Genomic DNA, 18,989 nt, shown 5'->3' with positions numbered 1-18,989 from the left:
TTTGTCTTTCTTTTTGTTGATGTGGTGGATGATGTTGATGGACTTTCGAATGTTGTACCATCCTTGCATCCCTGGAATGAGTCCCACTTGGTCATAGTGTATGATCCTTTTGATGTATTTTTTAATTCGGTTTGCTAATATTTTGTTAAGTATTTTTGCATCTACGTTCATCAGGGATATTGGTCTGTAGTTTTCTTTTTTGGTGGTGTCTTTGCCTGGTTTTGGTATTAGGGTGATGTTAGCTTCATAGAATGAGTTTGGGAGTATCCCCTCCTCCTCTATTTTTTGGAAAACTTTAAAGAGAATGGGTATTATGTCTTCCCTGTATGTCTGATAAAATTCCGAGGTAAATCCATCTGGCCCGGGGGTTTTGTTCTTTGGTAGTTTTTTGATTACCTCTTCAATTTCGTTGCTGGTAATTGGTCTGTTTAGATTTTCTGTTTCTTCCTGGGTCAATCTTGGAAGGTTATATTTTTCTAGGAAGTTGTCCATTTCTCCTAGGTTTCCCAGCTTGTTAGCATATAGGTTTTCATAGTATTCTCCAATAATTCTTTGCATTTCCGTGGGCTCCGTCGTGATTTTTCCTTTCTCGTTTCTGATACTGTTGATTTGTGTTGACTCTCTTTTCTTCTTAATAAGTCTGGCTAGAGGCTTATCTATTTTGTTTATTTTCTCGAAGAACCAGCTCTTGGTTTCATTGATTTTTGCTATTGTTTTATTCTTCTCAATTTTATTTATTTCTTCTCTGATCTTTATTATGTCCCTCCTTCTGCTGACCTTAGGCCTCATCTGTTCTTCTTTTTCCAATTTCGATAATTGTGACATTAGACCATTCATTTGGGATTGCTCTTCCTTTTTTAAATATGCTTGGATTGCTATATACTTTCCTCTTAAGACTGCTTTTGTTGTGTCCCACAGAAGTTGGGGGTTAGTGTTGTTGTTGTCATTTGTTTCCATATATTGCTGGATCTCCATTTTGATTTGGTCATTGATCCATTGATTATTTAGGAGCATGTTGTTAAGCCTCCATGTGTTTGTGAGCCTCTTTGCTTTCTTTGTACAGTTTATTTCTAGTTTTATGCCTTTGTGGTCTGAAAAGTTGGTTGGTAGGATTTCAATCTTTTGGAATTTACTGAGGCTCTTTTTGTGGCCTAGTATGTGGTCTATTCTGGGGAATGTTACATGTGCACTTGAGAAGAATGTATATCCCGCTGCTTTTGGATGTAGAGTTCTATAGATGTCTATTAGGTCCATCTGCTCTACTGTGTTGTTCAGTGCTTCCGTGTCCTTACTTATTTTCTGCCCGGTGGATCTATCCTTTGGGGTGAGTGGTGTGTTGAAGTCTCCTAGAATGAATGCATTGCAGTCTATATCCCCCTTTAGTTCTGTTAGTATTTGTTTCACATATGCTGGTGCTCCTGTGTTGGGTGCATATATATTTAGAATGGTTATATCCTCTTGTTGGACTGAGCCCTTTATCATTATGTAGTGTCCTTCTTTATCTCTTGTTACTTTCTTTGTTTTGAAGTCTATTTTGTCTGATATTAGTACTGCAACCCCTGCTTTCTTCTCACTGTTGTTTGCTTGAAATATGTTTTTCCATCCCTTGACTTTTAGTCTGTACATGTCTTTGGGTTTGAGGTGAGTTTCTTGTAAGCAGCATATAGATGGGTCTTGCTTTTTTATCCATTCTGTTACTCTGTGTCTTTTGATTGGTGCATTCAACCCATTAACATTTAGGGTGACTATTGAAAGATATGTACTTATTGCCATTGCAGGCTTTAAATTCGTGGTTACCAAAGGTTCAAGGTTAGCCTCTTTAGTATCTTACTGCCTAACTTAGCTCGCTTATTGAGCTGTTATATACACTGTCTGGAGATTCTTTTCTTCTCTCCCTTCTTGTTCCTCCTCCTCGATTCTTCATATGTTGGGTGTTTTGTGCTGTGCTCTTTCTAGGAGTGCTCCCATCTAGAGCAGTCCATGTAAGATGTTCTGTAGAGGTGGTTTGTGGAAAGCAAATTCCCTCAGCTTTTGTTTGTCTGGGAATTATTTAATCCCACCGTCATATTTGAATGATAGTCGTGCTGGATACAGTATCCTTGGTTCAAGGCCCTTCTGTTTCATTGTATTAAATATATCATGCCATTCTCTTCTGGCCTGTAGGGTTTCTGTTGAGAAATCTGACGTTAGCCTGATGGGTTTCCCTTTATAGGTGACCTTTTTCTCTCTAGCTGCCTTTAACACTCTTTCATTGTCCTTGATCTTTGCCATTTTAATTATTATGTGTCTTGGTGTTGCCCTTCTTGGATCCTTTCTGTTGGGGGTTCTGTGTATTTCCGTGGTCTGTTTGATTACTTCCTCCCCCAGTGTGGGGAAGTTTTCAGCAATTATTTCTTCTAAGATACTTTCCATCTCTTTTCCTCTCTCTTCTTCTTCTGGGACCCCTATAGTACGGATATTATTCCTTTTGGATTGGTCACACAGTTCTCTTAATATTGTTTCATTCCTGGAGATCCTTTTGTCTCTCTCTATGTCAGCTTCTATGCGTTCCTGTTCTCTGATTTGAATTCCATCAATGGCCTCTTGCATTCTATCCATTCTGCTTATAAACCCTTCCAGAGTTTGTTTCATTTCTGCGATCTCCTTTCTGGCATCTGTGATCTCTTTCCGGACTTCATCCCATTTCTCTTGCGTATTTCTCTGCATCTCTGTCAGCATGTTTATGATTCTTATTTTGAATTCTTTTTCAGGGAGACTGGTTAGGTCTGTCTCCTTCTCTGGTGTTGTCTCTGTGATCTTTGTCGGCCTGTAACTTTGCCTTTTCATGGTGATAGGAATAGTCTGCAGAACTGGGACGAGTGACGGCTGGAAGGACTTCCTTTCTTGTTGGTTTGTGGCCCTCCTCTCCTGGGAGAACAGCGACCTCTAGTGGCTTGTGCTGCGCAGCTGCGCGCAGACAGGGTTTCTGCTTCCTGCCCGGCTGCTATGGAGTTAATCTCCGCTGTTGCTGTGGGCGTGGCCTGGCTCGGGCAGCTGCTCCAAAATGGTGGAGTCGCGTTGGAGCAGGAGCTGCTGGGAGGCTATTTATCTCCGTAAGGGGCCTCCCTGCTCCCTGCAGCCCCGGGGGTTAGGGTGCCCAGAGATCCCGGATTCCCTACCTCTGGATTAAGTGACCCATCCTGCCCCTTTAAGACTTCCAAAAAGCACCCGCCAAAACAAAACAACGACCACAAAAAAAAACAAGAAAATAAATTTTTTTAATTAAAAAAAAAATTTTTTTAATTAAAAAAAAAAGGTGGTCGTTCGTTTTTCTTTATTCTCCGGTGCCAGCCTCAGGCCTCTGCTCACCGGTCTTTCTGCCCTGTTTCCCTAGTATTGGGGTCCCTGTCCCTTTAAGACTTCCAAAAAGCGCTCGCCAAAACAAAGCAGCAAAAAAGCAAAAAAAAAAAAAAATGGTCGCGCGCTTTTCTTATGTCCACTGTCGCCCAGCCTCCAGTGCCTGCTCACTGTTCTTGCTGCCCTGTTTTCCTAGTATCCAGGGCCCTGCGCTCTCGCCCGGATGGCGGGGGCTGGGTGTTCGGCAGTCCTGGGCTCCGTCTCCCTCCCGCTCTGCCTGCTCTTCTCCCGCCGGGAGCTGGGGGGAGGGGCGCTCGGCTCCCGCGGGGCCGGGGCTTGTATCTTACCCCCTTCGCGAGGCGCTGGGTTCTCTCAGGTGTGGATGTGGTCTGGATATTGTCCTGTGTCCTCTGGTCTTTATTCTAGGAAGGGTTGTCTTTGTTATATTTTCATAGATATATGTTGTTTTGGGAGGAGATTTCTGCTGCTCTACTCACGCCGCCATCTTCCGCCCCTCCCACTAGTATTGTTTTTAAGTCTGTAATCTTTTAAAAATGTGTTTTACTCTATGAATCTAATTTCTAGTACACTTTTGTTTGATTTATAGGTTTGTAGAGCATTTGTCATATTCATTTACTCAGTGAATGAACTTATTATGGTAGCGTTAGATTACTTTCAATTGAATTTTGATAATGATCACTTATTACAACTGAAATACATTCCATAGGTCTTTTTTTTTTATAATAGAATTATTTTTGTTATACTTAAAAAATAGGCTTGGGAAATATAATTGATGTTGTTTACAGGGGAGAGTAATTGCCTGCATACTACAAAATAATGCTCTTCTCTCTAAACACATGGCCAACTTTCCCTGGCAGAAAGCTCAGAGAGGGGTATTCAGCATGTGGCATGAGGACGGTGGGGATAACTCGAGTTGCCATATGAACATTGTCGGCAGAAAGCTGGCTTATGCTGCAGCCAGACCACTGCAGTGGCTATAATTAAGGAAATGGAGAAAAATGTTCACAGAAGTGGAATTAAAAATAGAATATATTTAAAGTGATTACTCCTTGAGATTAGTCCTAATAGATGTTATCATGTTAAATTAAGTTCCCATAATGGGCACAGTTTGGCACTGAAAGAGATGGGTGGTCCAGAGGAACAGAGCTGCCGAGTAGCAAAGGACCAAACTCAAAAGGTAATTCATAATGTCATCTAGGTAGGCACTTCAAATAAATAGGGAAAAGAAACATTACTTATTAAAAAGTATAAGTTGGCTATAGACTGGCCTTTAGAAAGATAGTAACAGAGAGAGGAGGAGGGAGAGACTCCTATTTCCTTCTTACATCATAATCAATGCTAAACAGATTGAAGAGTACAGCATAAATAAAGTAGAATAAAATAAAATAAAACCATAAAAGAAAAGACCAAAAGAAAAAGCCAGAACCCTACACATGAATTTATTTATAATCTTGCAGTGTGGAAATCCTCTTTAAGGAGGGTATGGAACTCAAAAGCCATAAAAGAAAATGGAGAAGTTCTATTACTTATAAAATTAAAATTTTAGTATGGATAACATATCTTAGGTAAAGTCAAAAGATAAATGACAAAGCAGGAAGAAATATTTGTGACCCACATGGCAAATCAAGAGACATGACATCACATGGAGAACTGGACCTAGAAAAATGAATGGAGAGCGCTGGAAATGGAAAGTTTAAAAAAAAAACATTTTCTTCTCTTAACTTCTTTAAAACACATGATTGATTAAAACAGAAGATGCCTGCGTGGTGTGGTTATGACATAGCTGTAACACATATATTGCAACCAGGGATGGTAAAGAGCACCAGGGATGGTAGTTCCTGGACAGACTCGGTCTCTGATGCGTGTTATTGTGAAGAATGGGGCCCAGAAGCCAGGAGGAAGGCCTTAGTAAGCAGAGTTTGGGAGGGGATGCAGCCTTCGCTGAGCCTTCTGGTTGGGCAGAATTGTCCCCTGTAGAAACTGTCCAACTGCACACATGGGTCCTGAAGGTAGCTCTGTGATCCTACAAGATGGGTTTTCTGATCTTTTGCTGATCTAGGGTTCTAGCTTTGGGCCTGGACAGCTCTAATTTTTTAAATCCCTCCTCAGTCACTTGGGAGTTACGGGATTTGGGGCAAATATTTAAGGGCTCCTTCTTAACTAAGAGAAGAAGAAGTCTAAATATGACTTTTGCTGATATATCACTACTGGGTCTCCTGCTGTTTTTCTCTTCAAGTAAAAAATGCCAAGAGGCATTTAGGCCTTTGTGTCCTTTTTTATTTAAGTATCAGGTTTATTGAGATAGTATTCACATATAATTCACCCATTTAAAGTGTACAATTCAATGGTTTTTGTTTTTGGTAAATGCAGAGTTGTGCAACCATTACAATTTTATCACCCCCCAAAGAAACCCCATATCCTTTAGCTGTCAACCCATAAAGCCCCTGCTGCACCCCTAGCCCCAATAACCACAAGTCTACTTTGTAGCTCTCTATCTAGGCCTGTTCTGGACACTCACGTAGATGGAATCATAAAATGTGTGGTCTTTTGTGGCTGGTTTCTTCCACTTAGCACACTGTTTTCACGGTTCACCCTTTCTGTAGCATGAATCATCCTTTTCATTGCATAATATCCCACTGTATGGACATTCCACTTCTTATTTGTCCATTTGTCCATTGCTGGACATTTTGTTTCTACCTTCAGCTCTTGCAGATGATGCGGCTATAAACACTGATGTATGAATTTTTGTGTGGACATATGCTTTTATTTCTTTTGGGTGTATACCTAGGATTGAATTGCTAAGTCGTGTAGTAACTCTTGGTCTGACCATCTGAAGGACTACCAGACTATTTCTCAAAGGACGTATATCATTTTACATCCCCACTACCAGTGTACTAGGTCTCCAATTTCGCCACCTCCTTGCCAACACCAGTCATTATCCGTCCTTTTGATTCTAGCTGTCCTGGCGGCTACGTGGTCTTGATTTGCATTTCCCTAATGACTAATGATGTTGATCATCTTTTATGTGCTTGTTGGTCATCTGCATGTCTATTCTGATCCTTTGGCCCTTTATTAAACTGAGTTGCCTTTTTATTGACTTATAAGAGTTTTTTATGTACTCTACATACCTAATGACCTCCAAGAGGCAGGCAAATTTCTAGGTGATAAGGAAAAGTAATGTTTTATGAATAATATCTATATCTGTCTATCTGAAAATATGTACCAATGCACACACATATATCTCTACAAAAGTGAAAAATCTTTATTTAAAATTTTGAACTTGGGGGTTCCATTTTGCCACATGATCATTTGGGACTAGATGCTGGGGCTGGGACTCTGAAAGTCCATTTTTGCTTTGCCCATGGCTCCCTGTTGGGAACCTGCCCCAAGGAGCCCTTGAGGGAGCCTGCAAGCCCGAGATGGCGAAGGGGCTCGTGTGCTGTTCTCATCCGCATGGCTTGTTCCAGGAGAAGCCGCTCACCCCACTCTGCATTTCGCCCACACCTGGAGTATCAGCCTCATCACGCCCTGCTCAGGGACACCTGCCTGGGTCCCAGCCCCACGAGAAGCAGCCTGCAAGCATCTAAGTTTTGACAATGCCAACAAATTCCATTTTCTCCCCCAGTTCTCACCTTAGTGTTTGCATTTTTCTCTTTCAGCCCTGTAGTACCTGGTTAACAAATCTTACAATAACTTCTCTGACTCACATAACTGGAGTGGTTCCTGTCTCTGACACACCCCAGCTGACAGACAGGCCATGTGGAGAGTGGGTTGAATTTTCTGTTTTCATCTCAGTCCTCAGTCTACTGGCACTGTTTTGGTGGGCACCAGGGAGACAAGCTGTCTTCCTCCTTCTCCTGGTCTAGTCAACAGTTGCAAAAGACGTGAAGCAATGTGGGAGTGGGAGTCAGGGACAGCAGGGCATCCACGACGGAATCTGTGGGTGGCCTCTGACTTTGCCAAGGTTTCAAATGTGAGATATCACTTGATCTGGAAGGAGTCCTAAGGGATTTCTCTGAACCTAGTTAGAATTAGACCTGTGGCTCTCCAGGGCAGCAGGTCATTTTGATACCCCTCCAGTCATTCCAGTTAATCCAGACTGGGGTTGAACCAAACCAAACTAACAATTTCTGCTTCTGTTGCGTGTTCTCCATCACCTGGGTGCTTCTCTTGCTCCTTTGAATGAGCTTTTCTAAAGCCACCGAGTGTCTCCCAAATACTCGTGATTGGGATTCCAATCACACTATTCATTCTCCTTCTTGAGACTTTGAAGTTGCTTCTATCTGCGCTTAATACCAAACCAAAGACCTGAAGGCCCCACCTGGTGGTCCCAAGTACCACTGCAACGCCATCCCCAGGACTCTTACTTCCTTACCAAGTCCCGGACATACTGGTAATCTTCCAGCAACTCAAAGACACCCCAACACATTCTCCACTGGGAAGTTCCTCTGCCTAGAACATTCTTCTTCCAGCGTTTACCTGCCCGTCTTACTCTTTCTTCAGGACTCAGGTTAAAAGTCACTCTTCAGGGCAGACTTCCCTGAGCTCTTCAGAAAATAGTTGCCCTGTGATCTGCATAGTAACTTGCCCTTTCTCTTGTTAATCTTTATTGAAGTCGAAACGTGAGCTTATTTGTGTGACATTATTTGTGTAACATCAGTCTACAAGGAGTAAGCACCCCCTGGACAGGGATTGGGTATGTTCTCTTTTTCTCTCTATTTCCAACACTCAGTGTAGATCCTGGCATGTGGTTAGAGGCCTGGTAAGTACTGAGTGAGTGAATGAATGAATGAATGAATGAATGAGGAGCTGAGGACTCCTTCGAAAAATTTAAAATCTCCCAAGACTTCCAGGCTTTAAGAATGGACCAAGTGTCAATGTCACAAAACAGTGCTCTGAGTGGGCACAGAAGGGGTCTTTTGGCCTTGCTGGATTTCAGACATGCAGCCCCATTCTCCTGTCAATTTAGTGGTTTCCAGTGCCTGACTCCTCCACACAAGGTGATGGCAGGTGATGGCATGGCCTTGATGCGCCCTTTCTGAGAGCACTAGCAATCAGTTTGTTTCCTGATTACCTTTACCCACCATGAATAATTATTCATGTTATTATTAGGCCTTAAATGTGACTAATAAATAACCCTCTCAAAAGGCCTCTTACATTATATATAGGGATCCTCAAGGTGCTGTTGACATTAGGTTGACAAGTCTGGGAGCTCTTCATGGACTTGCAGGATAGGAGGGAACTAGGCTTTTAAAAGAGGTTTCTAGGACCCTGCTCCTGCCAGGTTGATTAGTGATAAACTCTGATATCTGAAATATCAGTGGGCTCACTACGTGCTGAGAAAGGTACCAAACACTCTACATGTGATTCCTCATTTCATCTGTACAGTAATCCAACAGGATGTAAGTGATCCTGTTATCATCATTGGTAGGTGAGGAAACAAGCTGAGGGGAGGGAGGGAACTTGCCCCAGGGCAGGCAGAAAACCAACGGCCGAGCTGGCCAGGTCCAACGCAGTCCAGAAGCTACTGGCTCAGAAAACATCCTACCTGTTGGACTTGAGATAGAAGTATTAGAATGTAGAAAACTATTCCCTAGGAGACCCACAAAAACTCCAGCCATGATAAGGCTCAGCAAGGCTATGTCCGAGGTCTCTTTTCCATCACAATTCACAGTGTGCAGTACTGGAGACGAGCCCAGCCCACACCTGCATTTCCTGCAGCGAAAATCTCCACATTTCCCCAGGAGAACCGCCCTCAAGAACCAATAGGGTAGACGATCATTTCATATCTTCCTCCTCGCGAAGTGGTTAAATGACATAATATTAAAAACACAATTCTTCTTTCATATTTTGTTCTTATAACCTACTCCTGCAGGAGACTGTTAACCTCAATCACAATGGGTCATTGCTTAAAAGGGAGAGAGTGAAAACCAAGTAAATTCGTGGTAAGCATTCTTTACTTAGAGAAACACGAACACTGGAGATGGCACAATTAATGAGATGCTCAGAAAACTAATTTCAGTACCTGTGAAGACAGATTAATGGTTTTCAGACAGTGAGGACATTAAAAAACTAGCTAGAGAGTCAAAGAACTCAGCACCTGAAGTGGCTTTGGAGATAACTTGCCCATTATTCTCATTTAACTGATGAAGAAGCAAATGGGATCATTTCCCTCTCACACACCTGATTGTCTCTTTACCACATAGCTCTTCTGCAGAGAGATGATTCTATTTTTTATCAAGTAACAATAGAATAAAAATGGCAGAGCTTAGATTCAATTTCATGTAGCTCCTGGCCTGGGTTCAATTTGGCTTTCTCTTACAGCAAAAGGATCCTGGGGTAGTTGTTGTTTTACGATGTGACTAGTGTCAGGCTAGGTTTTTGTACTGTTTTTGAAGCATTTTTTTTTTTCAGAAGCAACCGAACACCCTTATCCAGATGATCCAGTGATTTGTTGAGGCAGATATTTAACACAGGGGCCGAAGCAAGCGGATATGAAGAGACACAAGGGAAATAAATCATTTCTAACCCAAATGTTACTGATAACTTCAGCAGATAAAATTTATACTACAAGCATTTTTATTTGCAAGGGAGCCACAAAGTAGTTTATACATGTTTTTCAAGAAAAAAAATCTTCAGAAGAAAAAGTTGATCTAATATGTTGTAAGTGGAAGTTAATATTTAGAAACTTTCTATTTCCTGTTTTTTTAAAAACAATTGCCTCACTATATTTTAGAGTGGTTCTTGGGTACAAACAAATATCTCTTTTTGCACTGTATATGATGGCGATCCACATTCTCAGTTTAAAACTAAGTATATAGAAATTCCAAAACTAGATTTGCACTCTTCTCATTAGATTTTTAGTGCTAAAAATAAACATCTTCTCATTTGATGCCACATTTCATCTGAAGGCTTTTTGCTTCATTTTCAATTCATTGTCAGAGCTGTGTATTACAGAGTCATTTAAAACAGACTTGAGCTGGGCAAAGACCAAATAAATTCATACGAAAGAAAGAAAGATCTATTGTGCTATGCATTTTGGAATTATACATTTTAGTTCATATTTTACCACATGCTGCATAACTAGTAACAAGCCCCAAGATGCATTGTACTCTTGGGCATGTTTTGAAGGGAAAAAGTCAAGGACATTACTTGCCAGAAAAATGTTTTTACACGAGGCAGAATGCATTTGGGATGTTCCATGGAGACTTCCTTCTCACTGGCAGCCTCCCCCAGAAGCACTGTGCAAGAGCGGGGCCTTCTACCTGCTTTCTGCTCCCCTCAGAGCCTGCCTGAGTTACAGGGCCACAAGTTGCGTGTCGTAGCTCTCGGTGGACTGGCTGCCTTGGTGAAGGACTGACACGCTGGATGTAGGATTGCCTACGAAGTGTTTCAGACCCATCTCTCCACGTCAAGCTGTCTCAAAGCTGAGTACAGCTCATGAATTCCAAGGGAGAGAAGGAAGCTCAATTTTCAAGCCTATTGCATCTCTGGCCTCTTTATAAGACCTGCCAGTCGTGCAGAAGACTTCTCGGCAGGCTGGGAGAATCTTCGGTGGATATGGCAGTCTCCCGCCCAGTGGATGGTGCTGAGGTTCAGGAAGGGTTCCTGGTTGTCTGCGTGAGCAGTGGTGTGTCACTGACGACTCGGGCCAGCTTTCAAGTAATTGAAAGATTTCAACAAATGCCAAACACAGGAGAAAGGAGAAGAAATCCAATGTTCATGCACTTGGATTTTAGCAGAGCTGATGGTTAGGAACAAGGGGCACTGTGAGGTGGTTTAGCCTGTAGAATGTTGAAATCAGGAAGGGCTTCTACCCCATTTTGTGGGTGAAGAAATTGAGTTCCTACGTGGGGAAGTGATTTGAAGGTTACATAACATTCTGCCTTTTTGGTCATATACTAACTTTGTTCAACACAGTGTGAAGGCTTGGATCTTTCAGAAGTACAGGGACTGGATGTAGCAAGGAATTCTGTGGGCACCGGGGTAGGGGTTGCAAACCCCAATGCCCATGGAATCTGGTACATAAAGGGATGAATCAAGCCAATATAAGGCAACTCATTAATTTAGTGTTGAGAAGGCAATAGGGAGTGGTGAGGATGTGCCCAGCTCACGCCCCACCCAAAGAGGACCACTACCACCCAGCTCCGGCCAACCGTCCCGTAGGAGAGCAGGCCCGGGCGCCAGGTCTTCCTCCCTTTCAAAAGAAGCTACAAAACTTTATGTTTGTGTGAAATTCTAAATTTCAAAGTGTCAGTCATTAATTTGGTTTTGAAACTAAAATTATTAAAATTTTTAATGAAGTCTGATTGATACACAATATTAGTTTCATGTGTACAACATAGTGATTGAAATTCAGTGAAGGTCAAACAAAACACATCAGCAGATTAAGTTTCGCTTATGACCTGCAGTTTGAGGCTTGGATTAGACGGCCATGGAACGTGCACTCCAGAAGCCCTGTCTCCTCCGGGCCTGCCAGCCTGCGGACTGAGGAGCTCCTCAGGCATGGAGATCTTCATCTTGCTGGTTCACCCACTGCTGTGAACAGAGCCTCAAGTGATGAGTCACAGCCTCTCGGCGCTGAGAAGCACTTGGCTCTGCTGTTCCTTCTTCGAGCTGAGACAGTTCGAGCTTTGACACAGGCCTCTAAGAAAGCATCCCTGTCACTTTGGCATGGCTTAGTCTAGAGAGGTTTGCATTCACTCATGCTGCCTGATAGGGGCCGCATTTGATCCCCAGCTCTGGAAGCAGAGCAGGGGTGCAATAGGAGCTACTGTGTGGTTGACCAGATGGTTCCTGTATCCCTGGGCTCCTTACACGTTTACATTGAAATGTTTCTGTATTATGCTGAGGGAAAATGTTGTATGTTTGCCTGCTTCCAAGGAGCGAAGGGACAAGCTGTCCTTCTTTGACTCCCAAATAAGGAAGTGCCATAGGGTTTTTTAAAATTATAAAATATGTTTGCATGTTGTTACAGATTTGCAATTATTTTCCTACCCTCCAGACAAAAATAAACAGCAATAAATGCTAAATTAGTTAGATTCCATTGTTATCAACGCCTAAGACTATATATTTTTCATTCTTGCCTCTTCTCCTATGTATTCCTAGCCTTTCCTCTCTTTCTGTTTTTCTTCATGAGCCATTAAATTTTCTAGCAGTTCCACCCTGCATGACTTGACATGATGGTCAATGGCCCTTGCCATGGGGAGTTTTCTCTATTTCTAACTGAAGAGCTCTCTTGAATGGTTCAAGCCTTCATTCACTTTTTCAAAGGGGTTGAGATGCATTGAGAGGCGTGGGATTTAATTCCACACATGCCATCAACCAACTGCATGCCCTTAGGAGATGCCTTAACCCCTCTGGGATCCCTGTTCTCTGTGTAAATGGGAGGGTATGAATATGTTGGACTGTGAGCTGAGATGAGAATGGAGGCATGTTAGTGCCTCCATGAAGGAAAAGAATTTGCTTTGCTATGCACTACGTCCTCAGCTTGATGAGTGCATGGAACATATATTTACTCATGAATAAATTGGAAAAGCAGTTCAATAGGTGCACATGCTGATAGTCAGGAAGCACAATTTTATATATGAAAGGCAGAAGAATATTATATTAAAGTTTTACTCATTTAACTTTTAAACTAAATTATAGCCTGGCTGCTCTGGTTTATTTTCCAGTTCATTTCATCATCTTTATGACTTTCTTATGGAGGCTGCCATGAATTCTCTATGTTCCTTATAATATTTTTACCAAACAACTGACACCATCTTTAAATGAAATTTCACATCGATAAAACTTTTGCTTATATTCCTACAATTCAAAAATAATTATTTTATTTTTGTTTACTAATAATACTTATCCATATATAAAAATATAGAGATTTAATCGTGAGAAACACCTATGTTTTGAGTTATTGGATCATTATTTAGCAGACAAAATACCTCTTACACTTTCTCTTCACTTTTATAAATTTTAATGCCAACAAAATATCTTGGAAGTTATTTCCTTACAGCTCCTACACCGTAATTCCTGAAACACTCCCCCACTGGTGGCTACTTTGGTAGTTTCCATATTTTAACCTTTATGCCTGAGGTTGCAGACTCTTAGAGGGTGAAGCCAAGTCTCATGCACCATTTGTAACTATAGGAAGCCAACCGCAGGTATCTTAAGCAGAAAGAGATTTAGTACAGAGAATGAGGTGTTTAAGCGACTGTGCTGTAAAAGCTAAAGGCTGAAGGCTGACAGAGGAGGAATTAGAGACCCTCCTGTTTGCTACTGTTTTCAGGAAGAGAGCCCCCCGCGGTGCCGGGCTCAGAAAGCTCCTGCTGCCCTCACCTCTTAAGATCACATCTCCACAACCTGGCCGACCTACGTGAGAAGCCAAAAAAGCGGCTTCCATCTACCTTCTGCTTGGCCTGTCTCCTGTGAGCACCTCTAACTGCTGGGCCCTCATCCGCACCCCAGTTCCTAGCTGCATGAGTGCTGGTTCTCACCTTCCAGCCTGGCAGGGAAGAAAGGCCCCCTGGAAGGCGGGGCTGCTGAAAGCCCGCCTGCTGCTCCACCACCAGCACCTTCCCGGTACCGAGAATGATGCCGGCGCGGGTGTTTGGGCCTATCCGGGAGACAGGGGTGAGACCCTCTGTAAGACAGAGCCAGTCAAATGATCTCTCCAGGCCGTTCAGAAGTAGCCATTCTCTGATTATAAAGACAGAGCAGGACTTTAGTAAGGGTTATTATTAATCATATATAACACTAAACGATACTTAGAAGTGAACTCAGAAAAATTTTTTTATTTATTTGTCTGGCTGGATGCCCCCTCTCTTATATGGCATTAGAGCAGAAGGCTATGGGAAGGCCAGGCATTTGTTGATGAATTTTTGTTCTCTCTGTTGCCCCAACTGATACCGGTACAATACCACCGTATGCACCGATCCCGTCCGGTGACTCGGGATCATCACAGCATTGCGTAGAAGTTGGTGCTGCTGTTATACTCAGAGAGTGAGATGGGACCACAAGATAATCTTGGGTCAGAAAACTTCCCTTCTGTTTCTTTGTGTCATGGGGACCGCCGAGGTGAGGGAGAGGGGAGTACTGGGTTTGGAGGAAGCTGAGAGAAACATTTTAACATCACAGCGTGTGGAATCTTTGTGCATGCTTCTCTCTCTAGCACTGCGTTGGGTGGGGCATTGCTGGGTTTTACTTGTGCAGAGTAGACACCGCATAAGTAATTGGTTCTAATATTTGTCCAGTGAAATGGTGCAGTACGCTACCCTTATTAATCATCAACAAAGGCAGGCATGTATTTGTTAAGGACTTTACACACCCAGTGGGACTTAGCAGGGGCAGCAGTGTGAGCAAGGGTCTTGCAGCAAGAACAGTCAGTGTATTCATGGTGGTACTTGCTCAATAGGGTTGTGTACTTTTTTAATTGTGTTAAAAACACATTACATAAAAATTGTCATGTAAACAATTTTTAAGTGTAGCTTAGGGTTAGCTATGTGTACCTTGTTGTGCAGCAGAGCTCTAGAACTATCTCATCTCTCAAAACAAACTCCTTACCCACTGAACATCTTACTTCCCCTTCCTTGGCCCCTCTGAGAACCACATTCTACCCTCTGTTTCTATGCGTTTGACTACTCCAGGGACCTCATATAAGTGGAAGCATTCAATATATGTCTTCGTGTGACTGGCTTGTTTCATTTATCATGTCTTCAAATCATCCATGTCATAGTGTATGACAGGATTGCCTTACTTTTAAGGATGAATAATATTCCATTGTATGGATGCACCACATTTGCTTTATCCATATTAATGGTCAACTAACTAGGTTGCTTCCATCTCTTGGCTCTTGTGAATAATGCTGAAATGAGCATGGGTGTGCAAATATCTCTTTGAGATCCTGTTTTTAATTCTTTTGGATGTATACCAAGAAGTGATATTGTTGGATCACATGGAAATTCTGTTTGTAAGTTGTTTAGGAATTTCCATCCTGTTTTCCATAGGAGCTATACCTTTTTATATTCCCACCATTAGTAGACAAGTGTTCCAATTTCTCTACATCCTCAGTAGCACTTGTTATTTTCTGTTTTGTCTTGTTTTTCAATAGTGACCTCCCTAACTGGTGAAAAACAATATTTCAGTGTAGTTTTGATTTGAATTTCCCAGATGATTAGTACTATCAAGCATCTTTTCATGTACCTGTTGGCCATTTGTATGTCTTCTTTGGAGATATGTCTATTCAGTACTTTGTCCACTTTTAAATCAGGTTATTTTTATTGTTTTGTCGAGTTATAGTAGTTCTTCATATGGTGTAGATATTAATCCTTTATCAGATGTATAGATTACAGATATTTTCTCCTTTCCCACAGGTTGCCTTTTACTCTGTTATTTCCTTTGTTACACAGATTTTAAGTTTGATGTTGTCCATTTATCTATTTTGCTTTTCTTCTTCTTTTTCTTTTGCTGTCATATCTAAAAAATCATGTCGAATTCAATGTAATGATGCTTCTCTTATGTTTTTTCTAGAAGTTTAATAGTTTAGGTCTTATGTTTGAAATATTACTCCATTTAGCATTGTCTTTCATATTTGTTATGAGGTAAGGATCCAACTTCATTCTCTGCTTGTGGATATGCAGTTTTCCCAACATCATTTGTTGAAGAGACTGTCCTTTCCTTTGTGTGTAGCCTTGTCTCAACAGGATTTTAAAACAGTTTGCTTGAGAAGGTGTTATGAGCTGAGTTGTGTCCCACAAAAATTCATACACTGAAGTCCTAACTCCCTGTATCTCAGATTATGACCTTATTTGAAAATAGGGTTATTGTGGTTGTAATTGGCTAATATACAGTCATACTGGAGGGGAAGGGGGTCCCCTAATTCAATGTGACTAGTGTCTTTATAAAGAGGGAAGTTTGATAGAGCACAGAGAGAATGCCATGTGCACATGAAGAAAAATATCTACAAGCGAGACGGAAAAGATCCTCCCCTCACAGCCCTGAGAAGGAACCAAGTCTTTGAACACCTTATCTTGGACCTCTGGCCTCCTCAACTATGAAACAATAAATTTCTGTTGTTTACGCCCCCAAGTGGTAGTACTTTGTTATGGCATCCCAAGCAAACACATTGGTGGGGCATTGTAGGAAAGGGGGTTGAAAAGGGCATTTGGGCCATATCAAGGAATTTGAATATTTTGTATAGAAATTGCATGAAAGGCCTCAGGGCAGGGTGCTAGTCTTGGGGTAGAAAAGGGAGGTGCATGTCTCATGCTTCAAGAAAGCAGCATGTGGAGAATCTGACTGGCAGGGACAGGAGGCTGGGAGTTCTGGAAGCTCTCCTCTGGTCCAGGCAGGAAGAGAAGGGCCTGGCTGAGGCAGGGCTATGGGACAGGAGGCCTTGTGCTGGTGGACTTGAAGGGTTTGGGGGAGGATTTGATGAGGCTGAGGTCGCAGCCTGGCCAGAACACAAAGGAGAGGTTGTTGGGGCTTTGCTTTAGAGGCATTGGTCTTGTGAAAACCTCCACCCACATGGAAAGGGCTCGGTCAGTTGGAAGTTTGGAGCAGGCCCTCAGGAGAGAGCTGGAGGTGTCTGTCCCAGAGCTGGCAGCTTTGGGTGAGGCTGAAGCCACCACATAAACAAAAGCACCAAGGGTGGGAACATGGAGAGAGAGAGAAGAGAGGGCAACGCCTGCCTTTGAATGGGTCCCTTAGGAGAAATTCTCAAAAGCGAGATTAATGGCAGAGCCTATGTGTATCTTAATGTCTCTCAATGTGTGCTGTTACATTGCTTTCCAAAAAGGGCTGTGCCAATTTATAATGGTGCAAACTAGCATTGCACAAGTAGATCTTTTCCTATTAGATTTTACAATCTACTGTGTTCTGTGCTTTGAGCCATCCTTGATTTCCTGGGATAAATCTTGCTTCATCAAGGTGAATTATTCTTTGAATGCATGAGTTAATTTCCCTGATGAGAAGTGTGCAGCGGTTCATGTCCCGTGTTGTTACTTCCACCATGATCTCCATCATCATCACCGTCACCATCAGCACCTCCATCATGCTGGCGGAAGAGCTGGGGTTCACCCAGCGTCCCACGTCACGTTGCCAGGGTTCTGAATCCATGGATGTGGTGGATCTTCACTGTCTGCTCCCCTATTTTTCTCAGTCTCTGCTTTATTCAGAGACTAGAAGTGACAAGGAGCCTGGAGCAGGACCAGCCATGAGAGAAATTAGAGTGAGGTCGTTGGGAGGAGAGAAGAGAGGGAGCAGAAGGCGAGGCAGCAAAGGAAAAGGGGGCTCGCTGGGGGGAATAGGCGATAGCCATGAGCCGGGAGCACCAAGTCACAGTTCTGTTGGACTAGAGTGCCCCTCGCAGGGAAACTGGAGCCTGAAAGGGCAGCTCCGTGATCACCCTAAGTGAACTCATGTAGAACTCTGTCTCTGTCTCCCCCAACCTGTGTCAGCCGTTCTGGCCTGCTTTCCTCAGGCTTGGGGGGAGTCCTCTGGCTTCAAGAGCAGTCAAGGGATCCTGTTTCATGTGCACTTGGAGGCAGAGACTGAGACTTGGAGAGGGACGTGCAGATGAGCGCACCCTCAGAAACATTCTGACAACTGTTGGACTGCCATGCTGTTCTCCTTTACTACTTGACCTTTTGTGCTACACTTCCTTCAAGACAGTCACATGCCTAATTCAAGGTCAAAAGCAGATGAATGCCTCCACCCTTGTGAATGCTGCCCAAAGAGCCCACATCTACCACAAGAGCAAGTAGGTCCGTGGAGGACAATTTGTGGAGTGAACTTTCCCAGTTACTGGGGTGCTTCTATTATTCTTTCACTGATGCAGTTATTATGATGTAAATGCTATGTTTTAATTAGCTTCTATATATCCATTAATCCAATTAGCAGCATTTTTTACGTGAGCATGATGAGTGGCATTCAGCTAATGGGCTGCACAAGTGCACACGGAGCAAGTAAAGATGATCGATGGCCACACACATGTGGCAAATAAACATTTGACAAGCAATCTTCGGTTTTTAATAAAATGAAACATTTTGAAGGAAGAGAAACAGGGAGGAAAATAAATCTATTTTTATAGAACAAGAGAAGAAATGAAACACCATATGAGAAGGCCAAGAATGTGTTCAATAAGATTATCATTATAGGTGATTTCAATTATTCCAAACTAATTGAAAAATCTCTACGGTATTCTGCACCACAGCCTTCCTCAAAAAGAGATGTGCCGAAGAAAGCTTGGCTACCTTCTGATTCAGAAACTCCCCAGAGCAAGATTCCACATTCTCATCACGGACGAAGATGGTGCCTGCAAATTACAATTAGCCGAGACACCAAGGTCAAATAGGGCTGCAGATTTATTACAAAGATGACAGGAGATTTCATTTAAAGCCAGTATTTCTCTCTGCTCCTAGGAAAGTGCCTTAGTGGATGATTTTAGACCCAGTGGAAGCCTTCCAATCACCTTGCAGGGTACCCAGCCCTTCTTGGAGCCTTGCTCCCATCAGTGAGGCCATCTTTTGAGTAATACATCATCGGTGTGTCCTGTGCAGATTATGACACTAATATATCATTAGAGCAACAATTCGCTTTGGTGATGGATGGCATAATAGACCGTGGGAGGTGCAATTCAC

At 42.6% G+C, this 18,989-nt stretch overlaps 1 protein-coding gene across 1 annotated transcript in view; it reads left to right on the top strand.

Moving 5' to 3' along the window:
* CLRN3 (clarin 3) overlaps positions 1-17,869 on the top strand; it is a 147,981-nt gene extending 130,112 nt beyond the window's left edge. Inside the window, exon 4 of the transcript XR_008999059.1 lies at positions 17,858-17,869. The gene's annotated coding sequence lies outside the window, so the exon portion shown is untranslated. The remainder of the gene's footprint in view (positions 1-17,857) is intronic.
* The last annotated feature ends 1,120 nt before the right edge of the window (positions 17,870-18,989 follow it).

The sequence above is a fragment of the Manis pentadactyla genome, chromosome 8 (assembly GCF_030020395.1).
Source record: "Manis pentadactyla isolate mManPen7 chromosome 8, mManPen7.hap1, whole genome shotgun sequence".
Taxonomy (NCBI): Eukaryota; Metazoa; Chordata; class Mammalia; order Pholidota; family Manidae; genus Manis; species Manis pentadactyla.
This window is presented reverse-complemented; position numbering and strand designations above follow the sequence as displayed.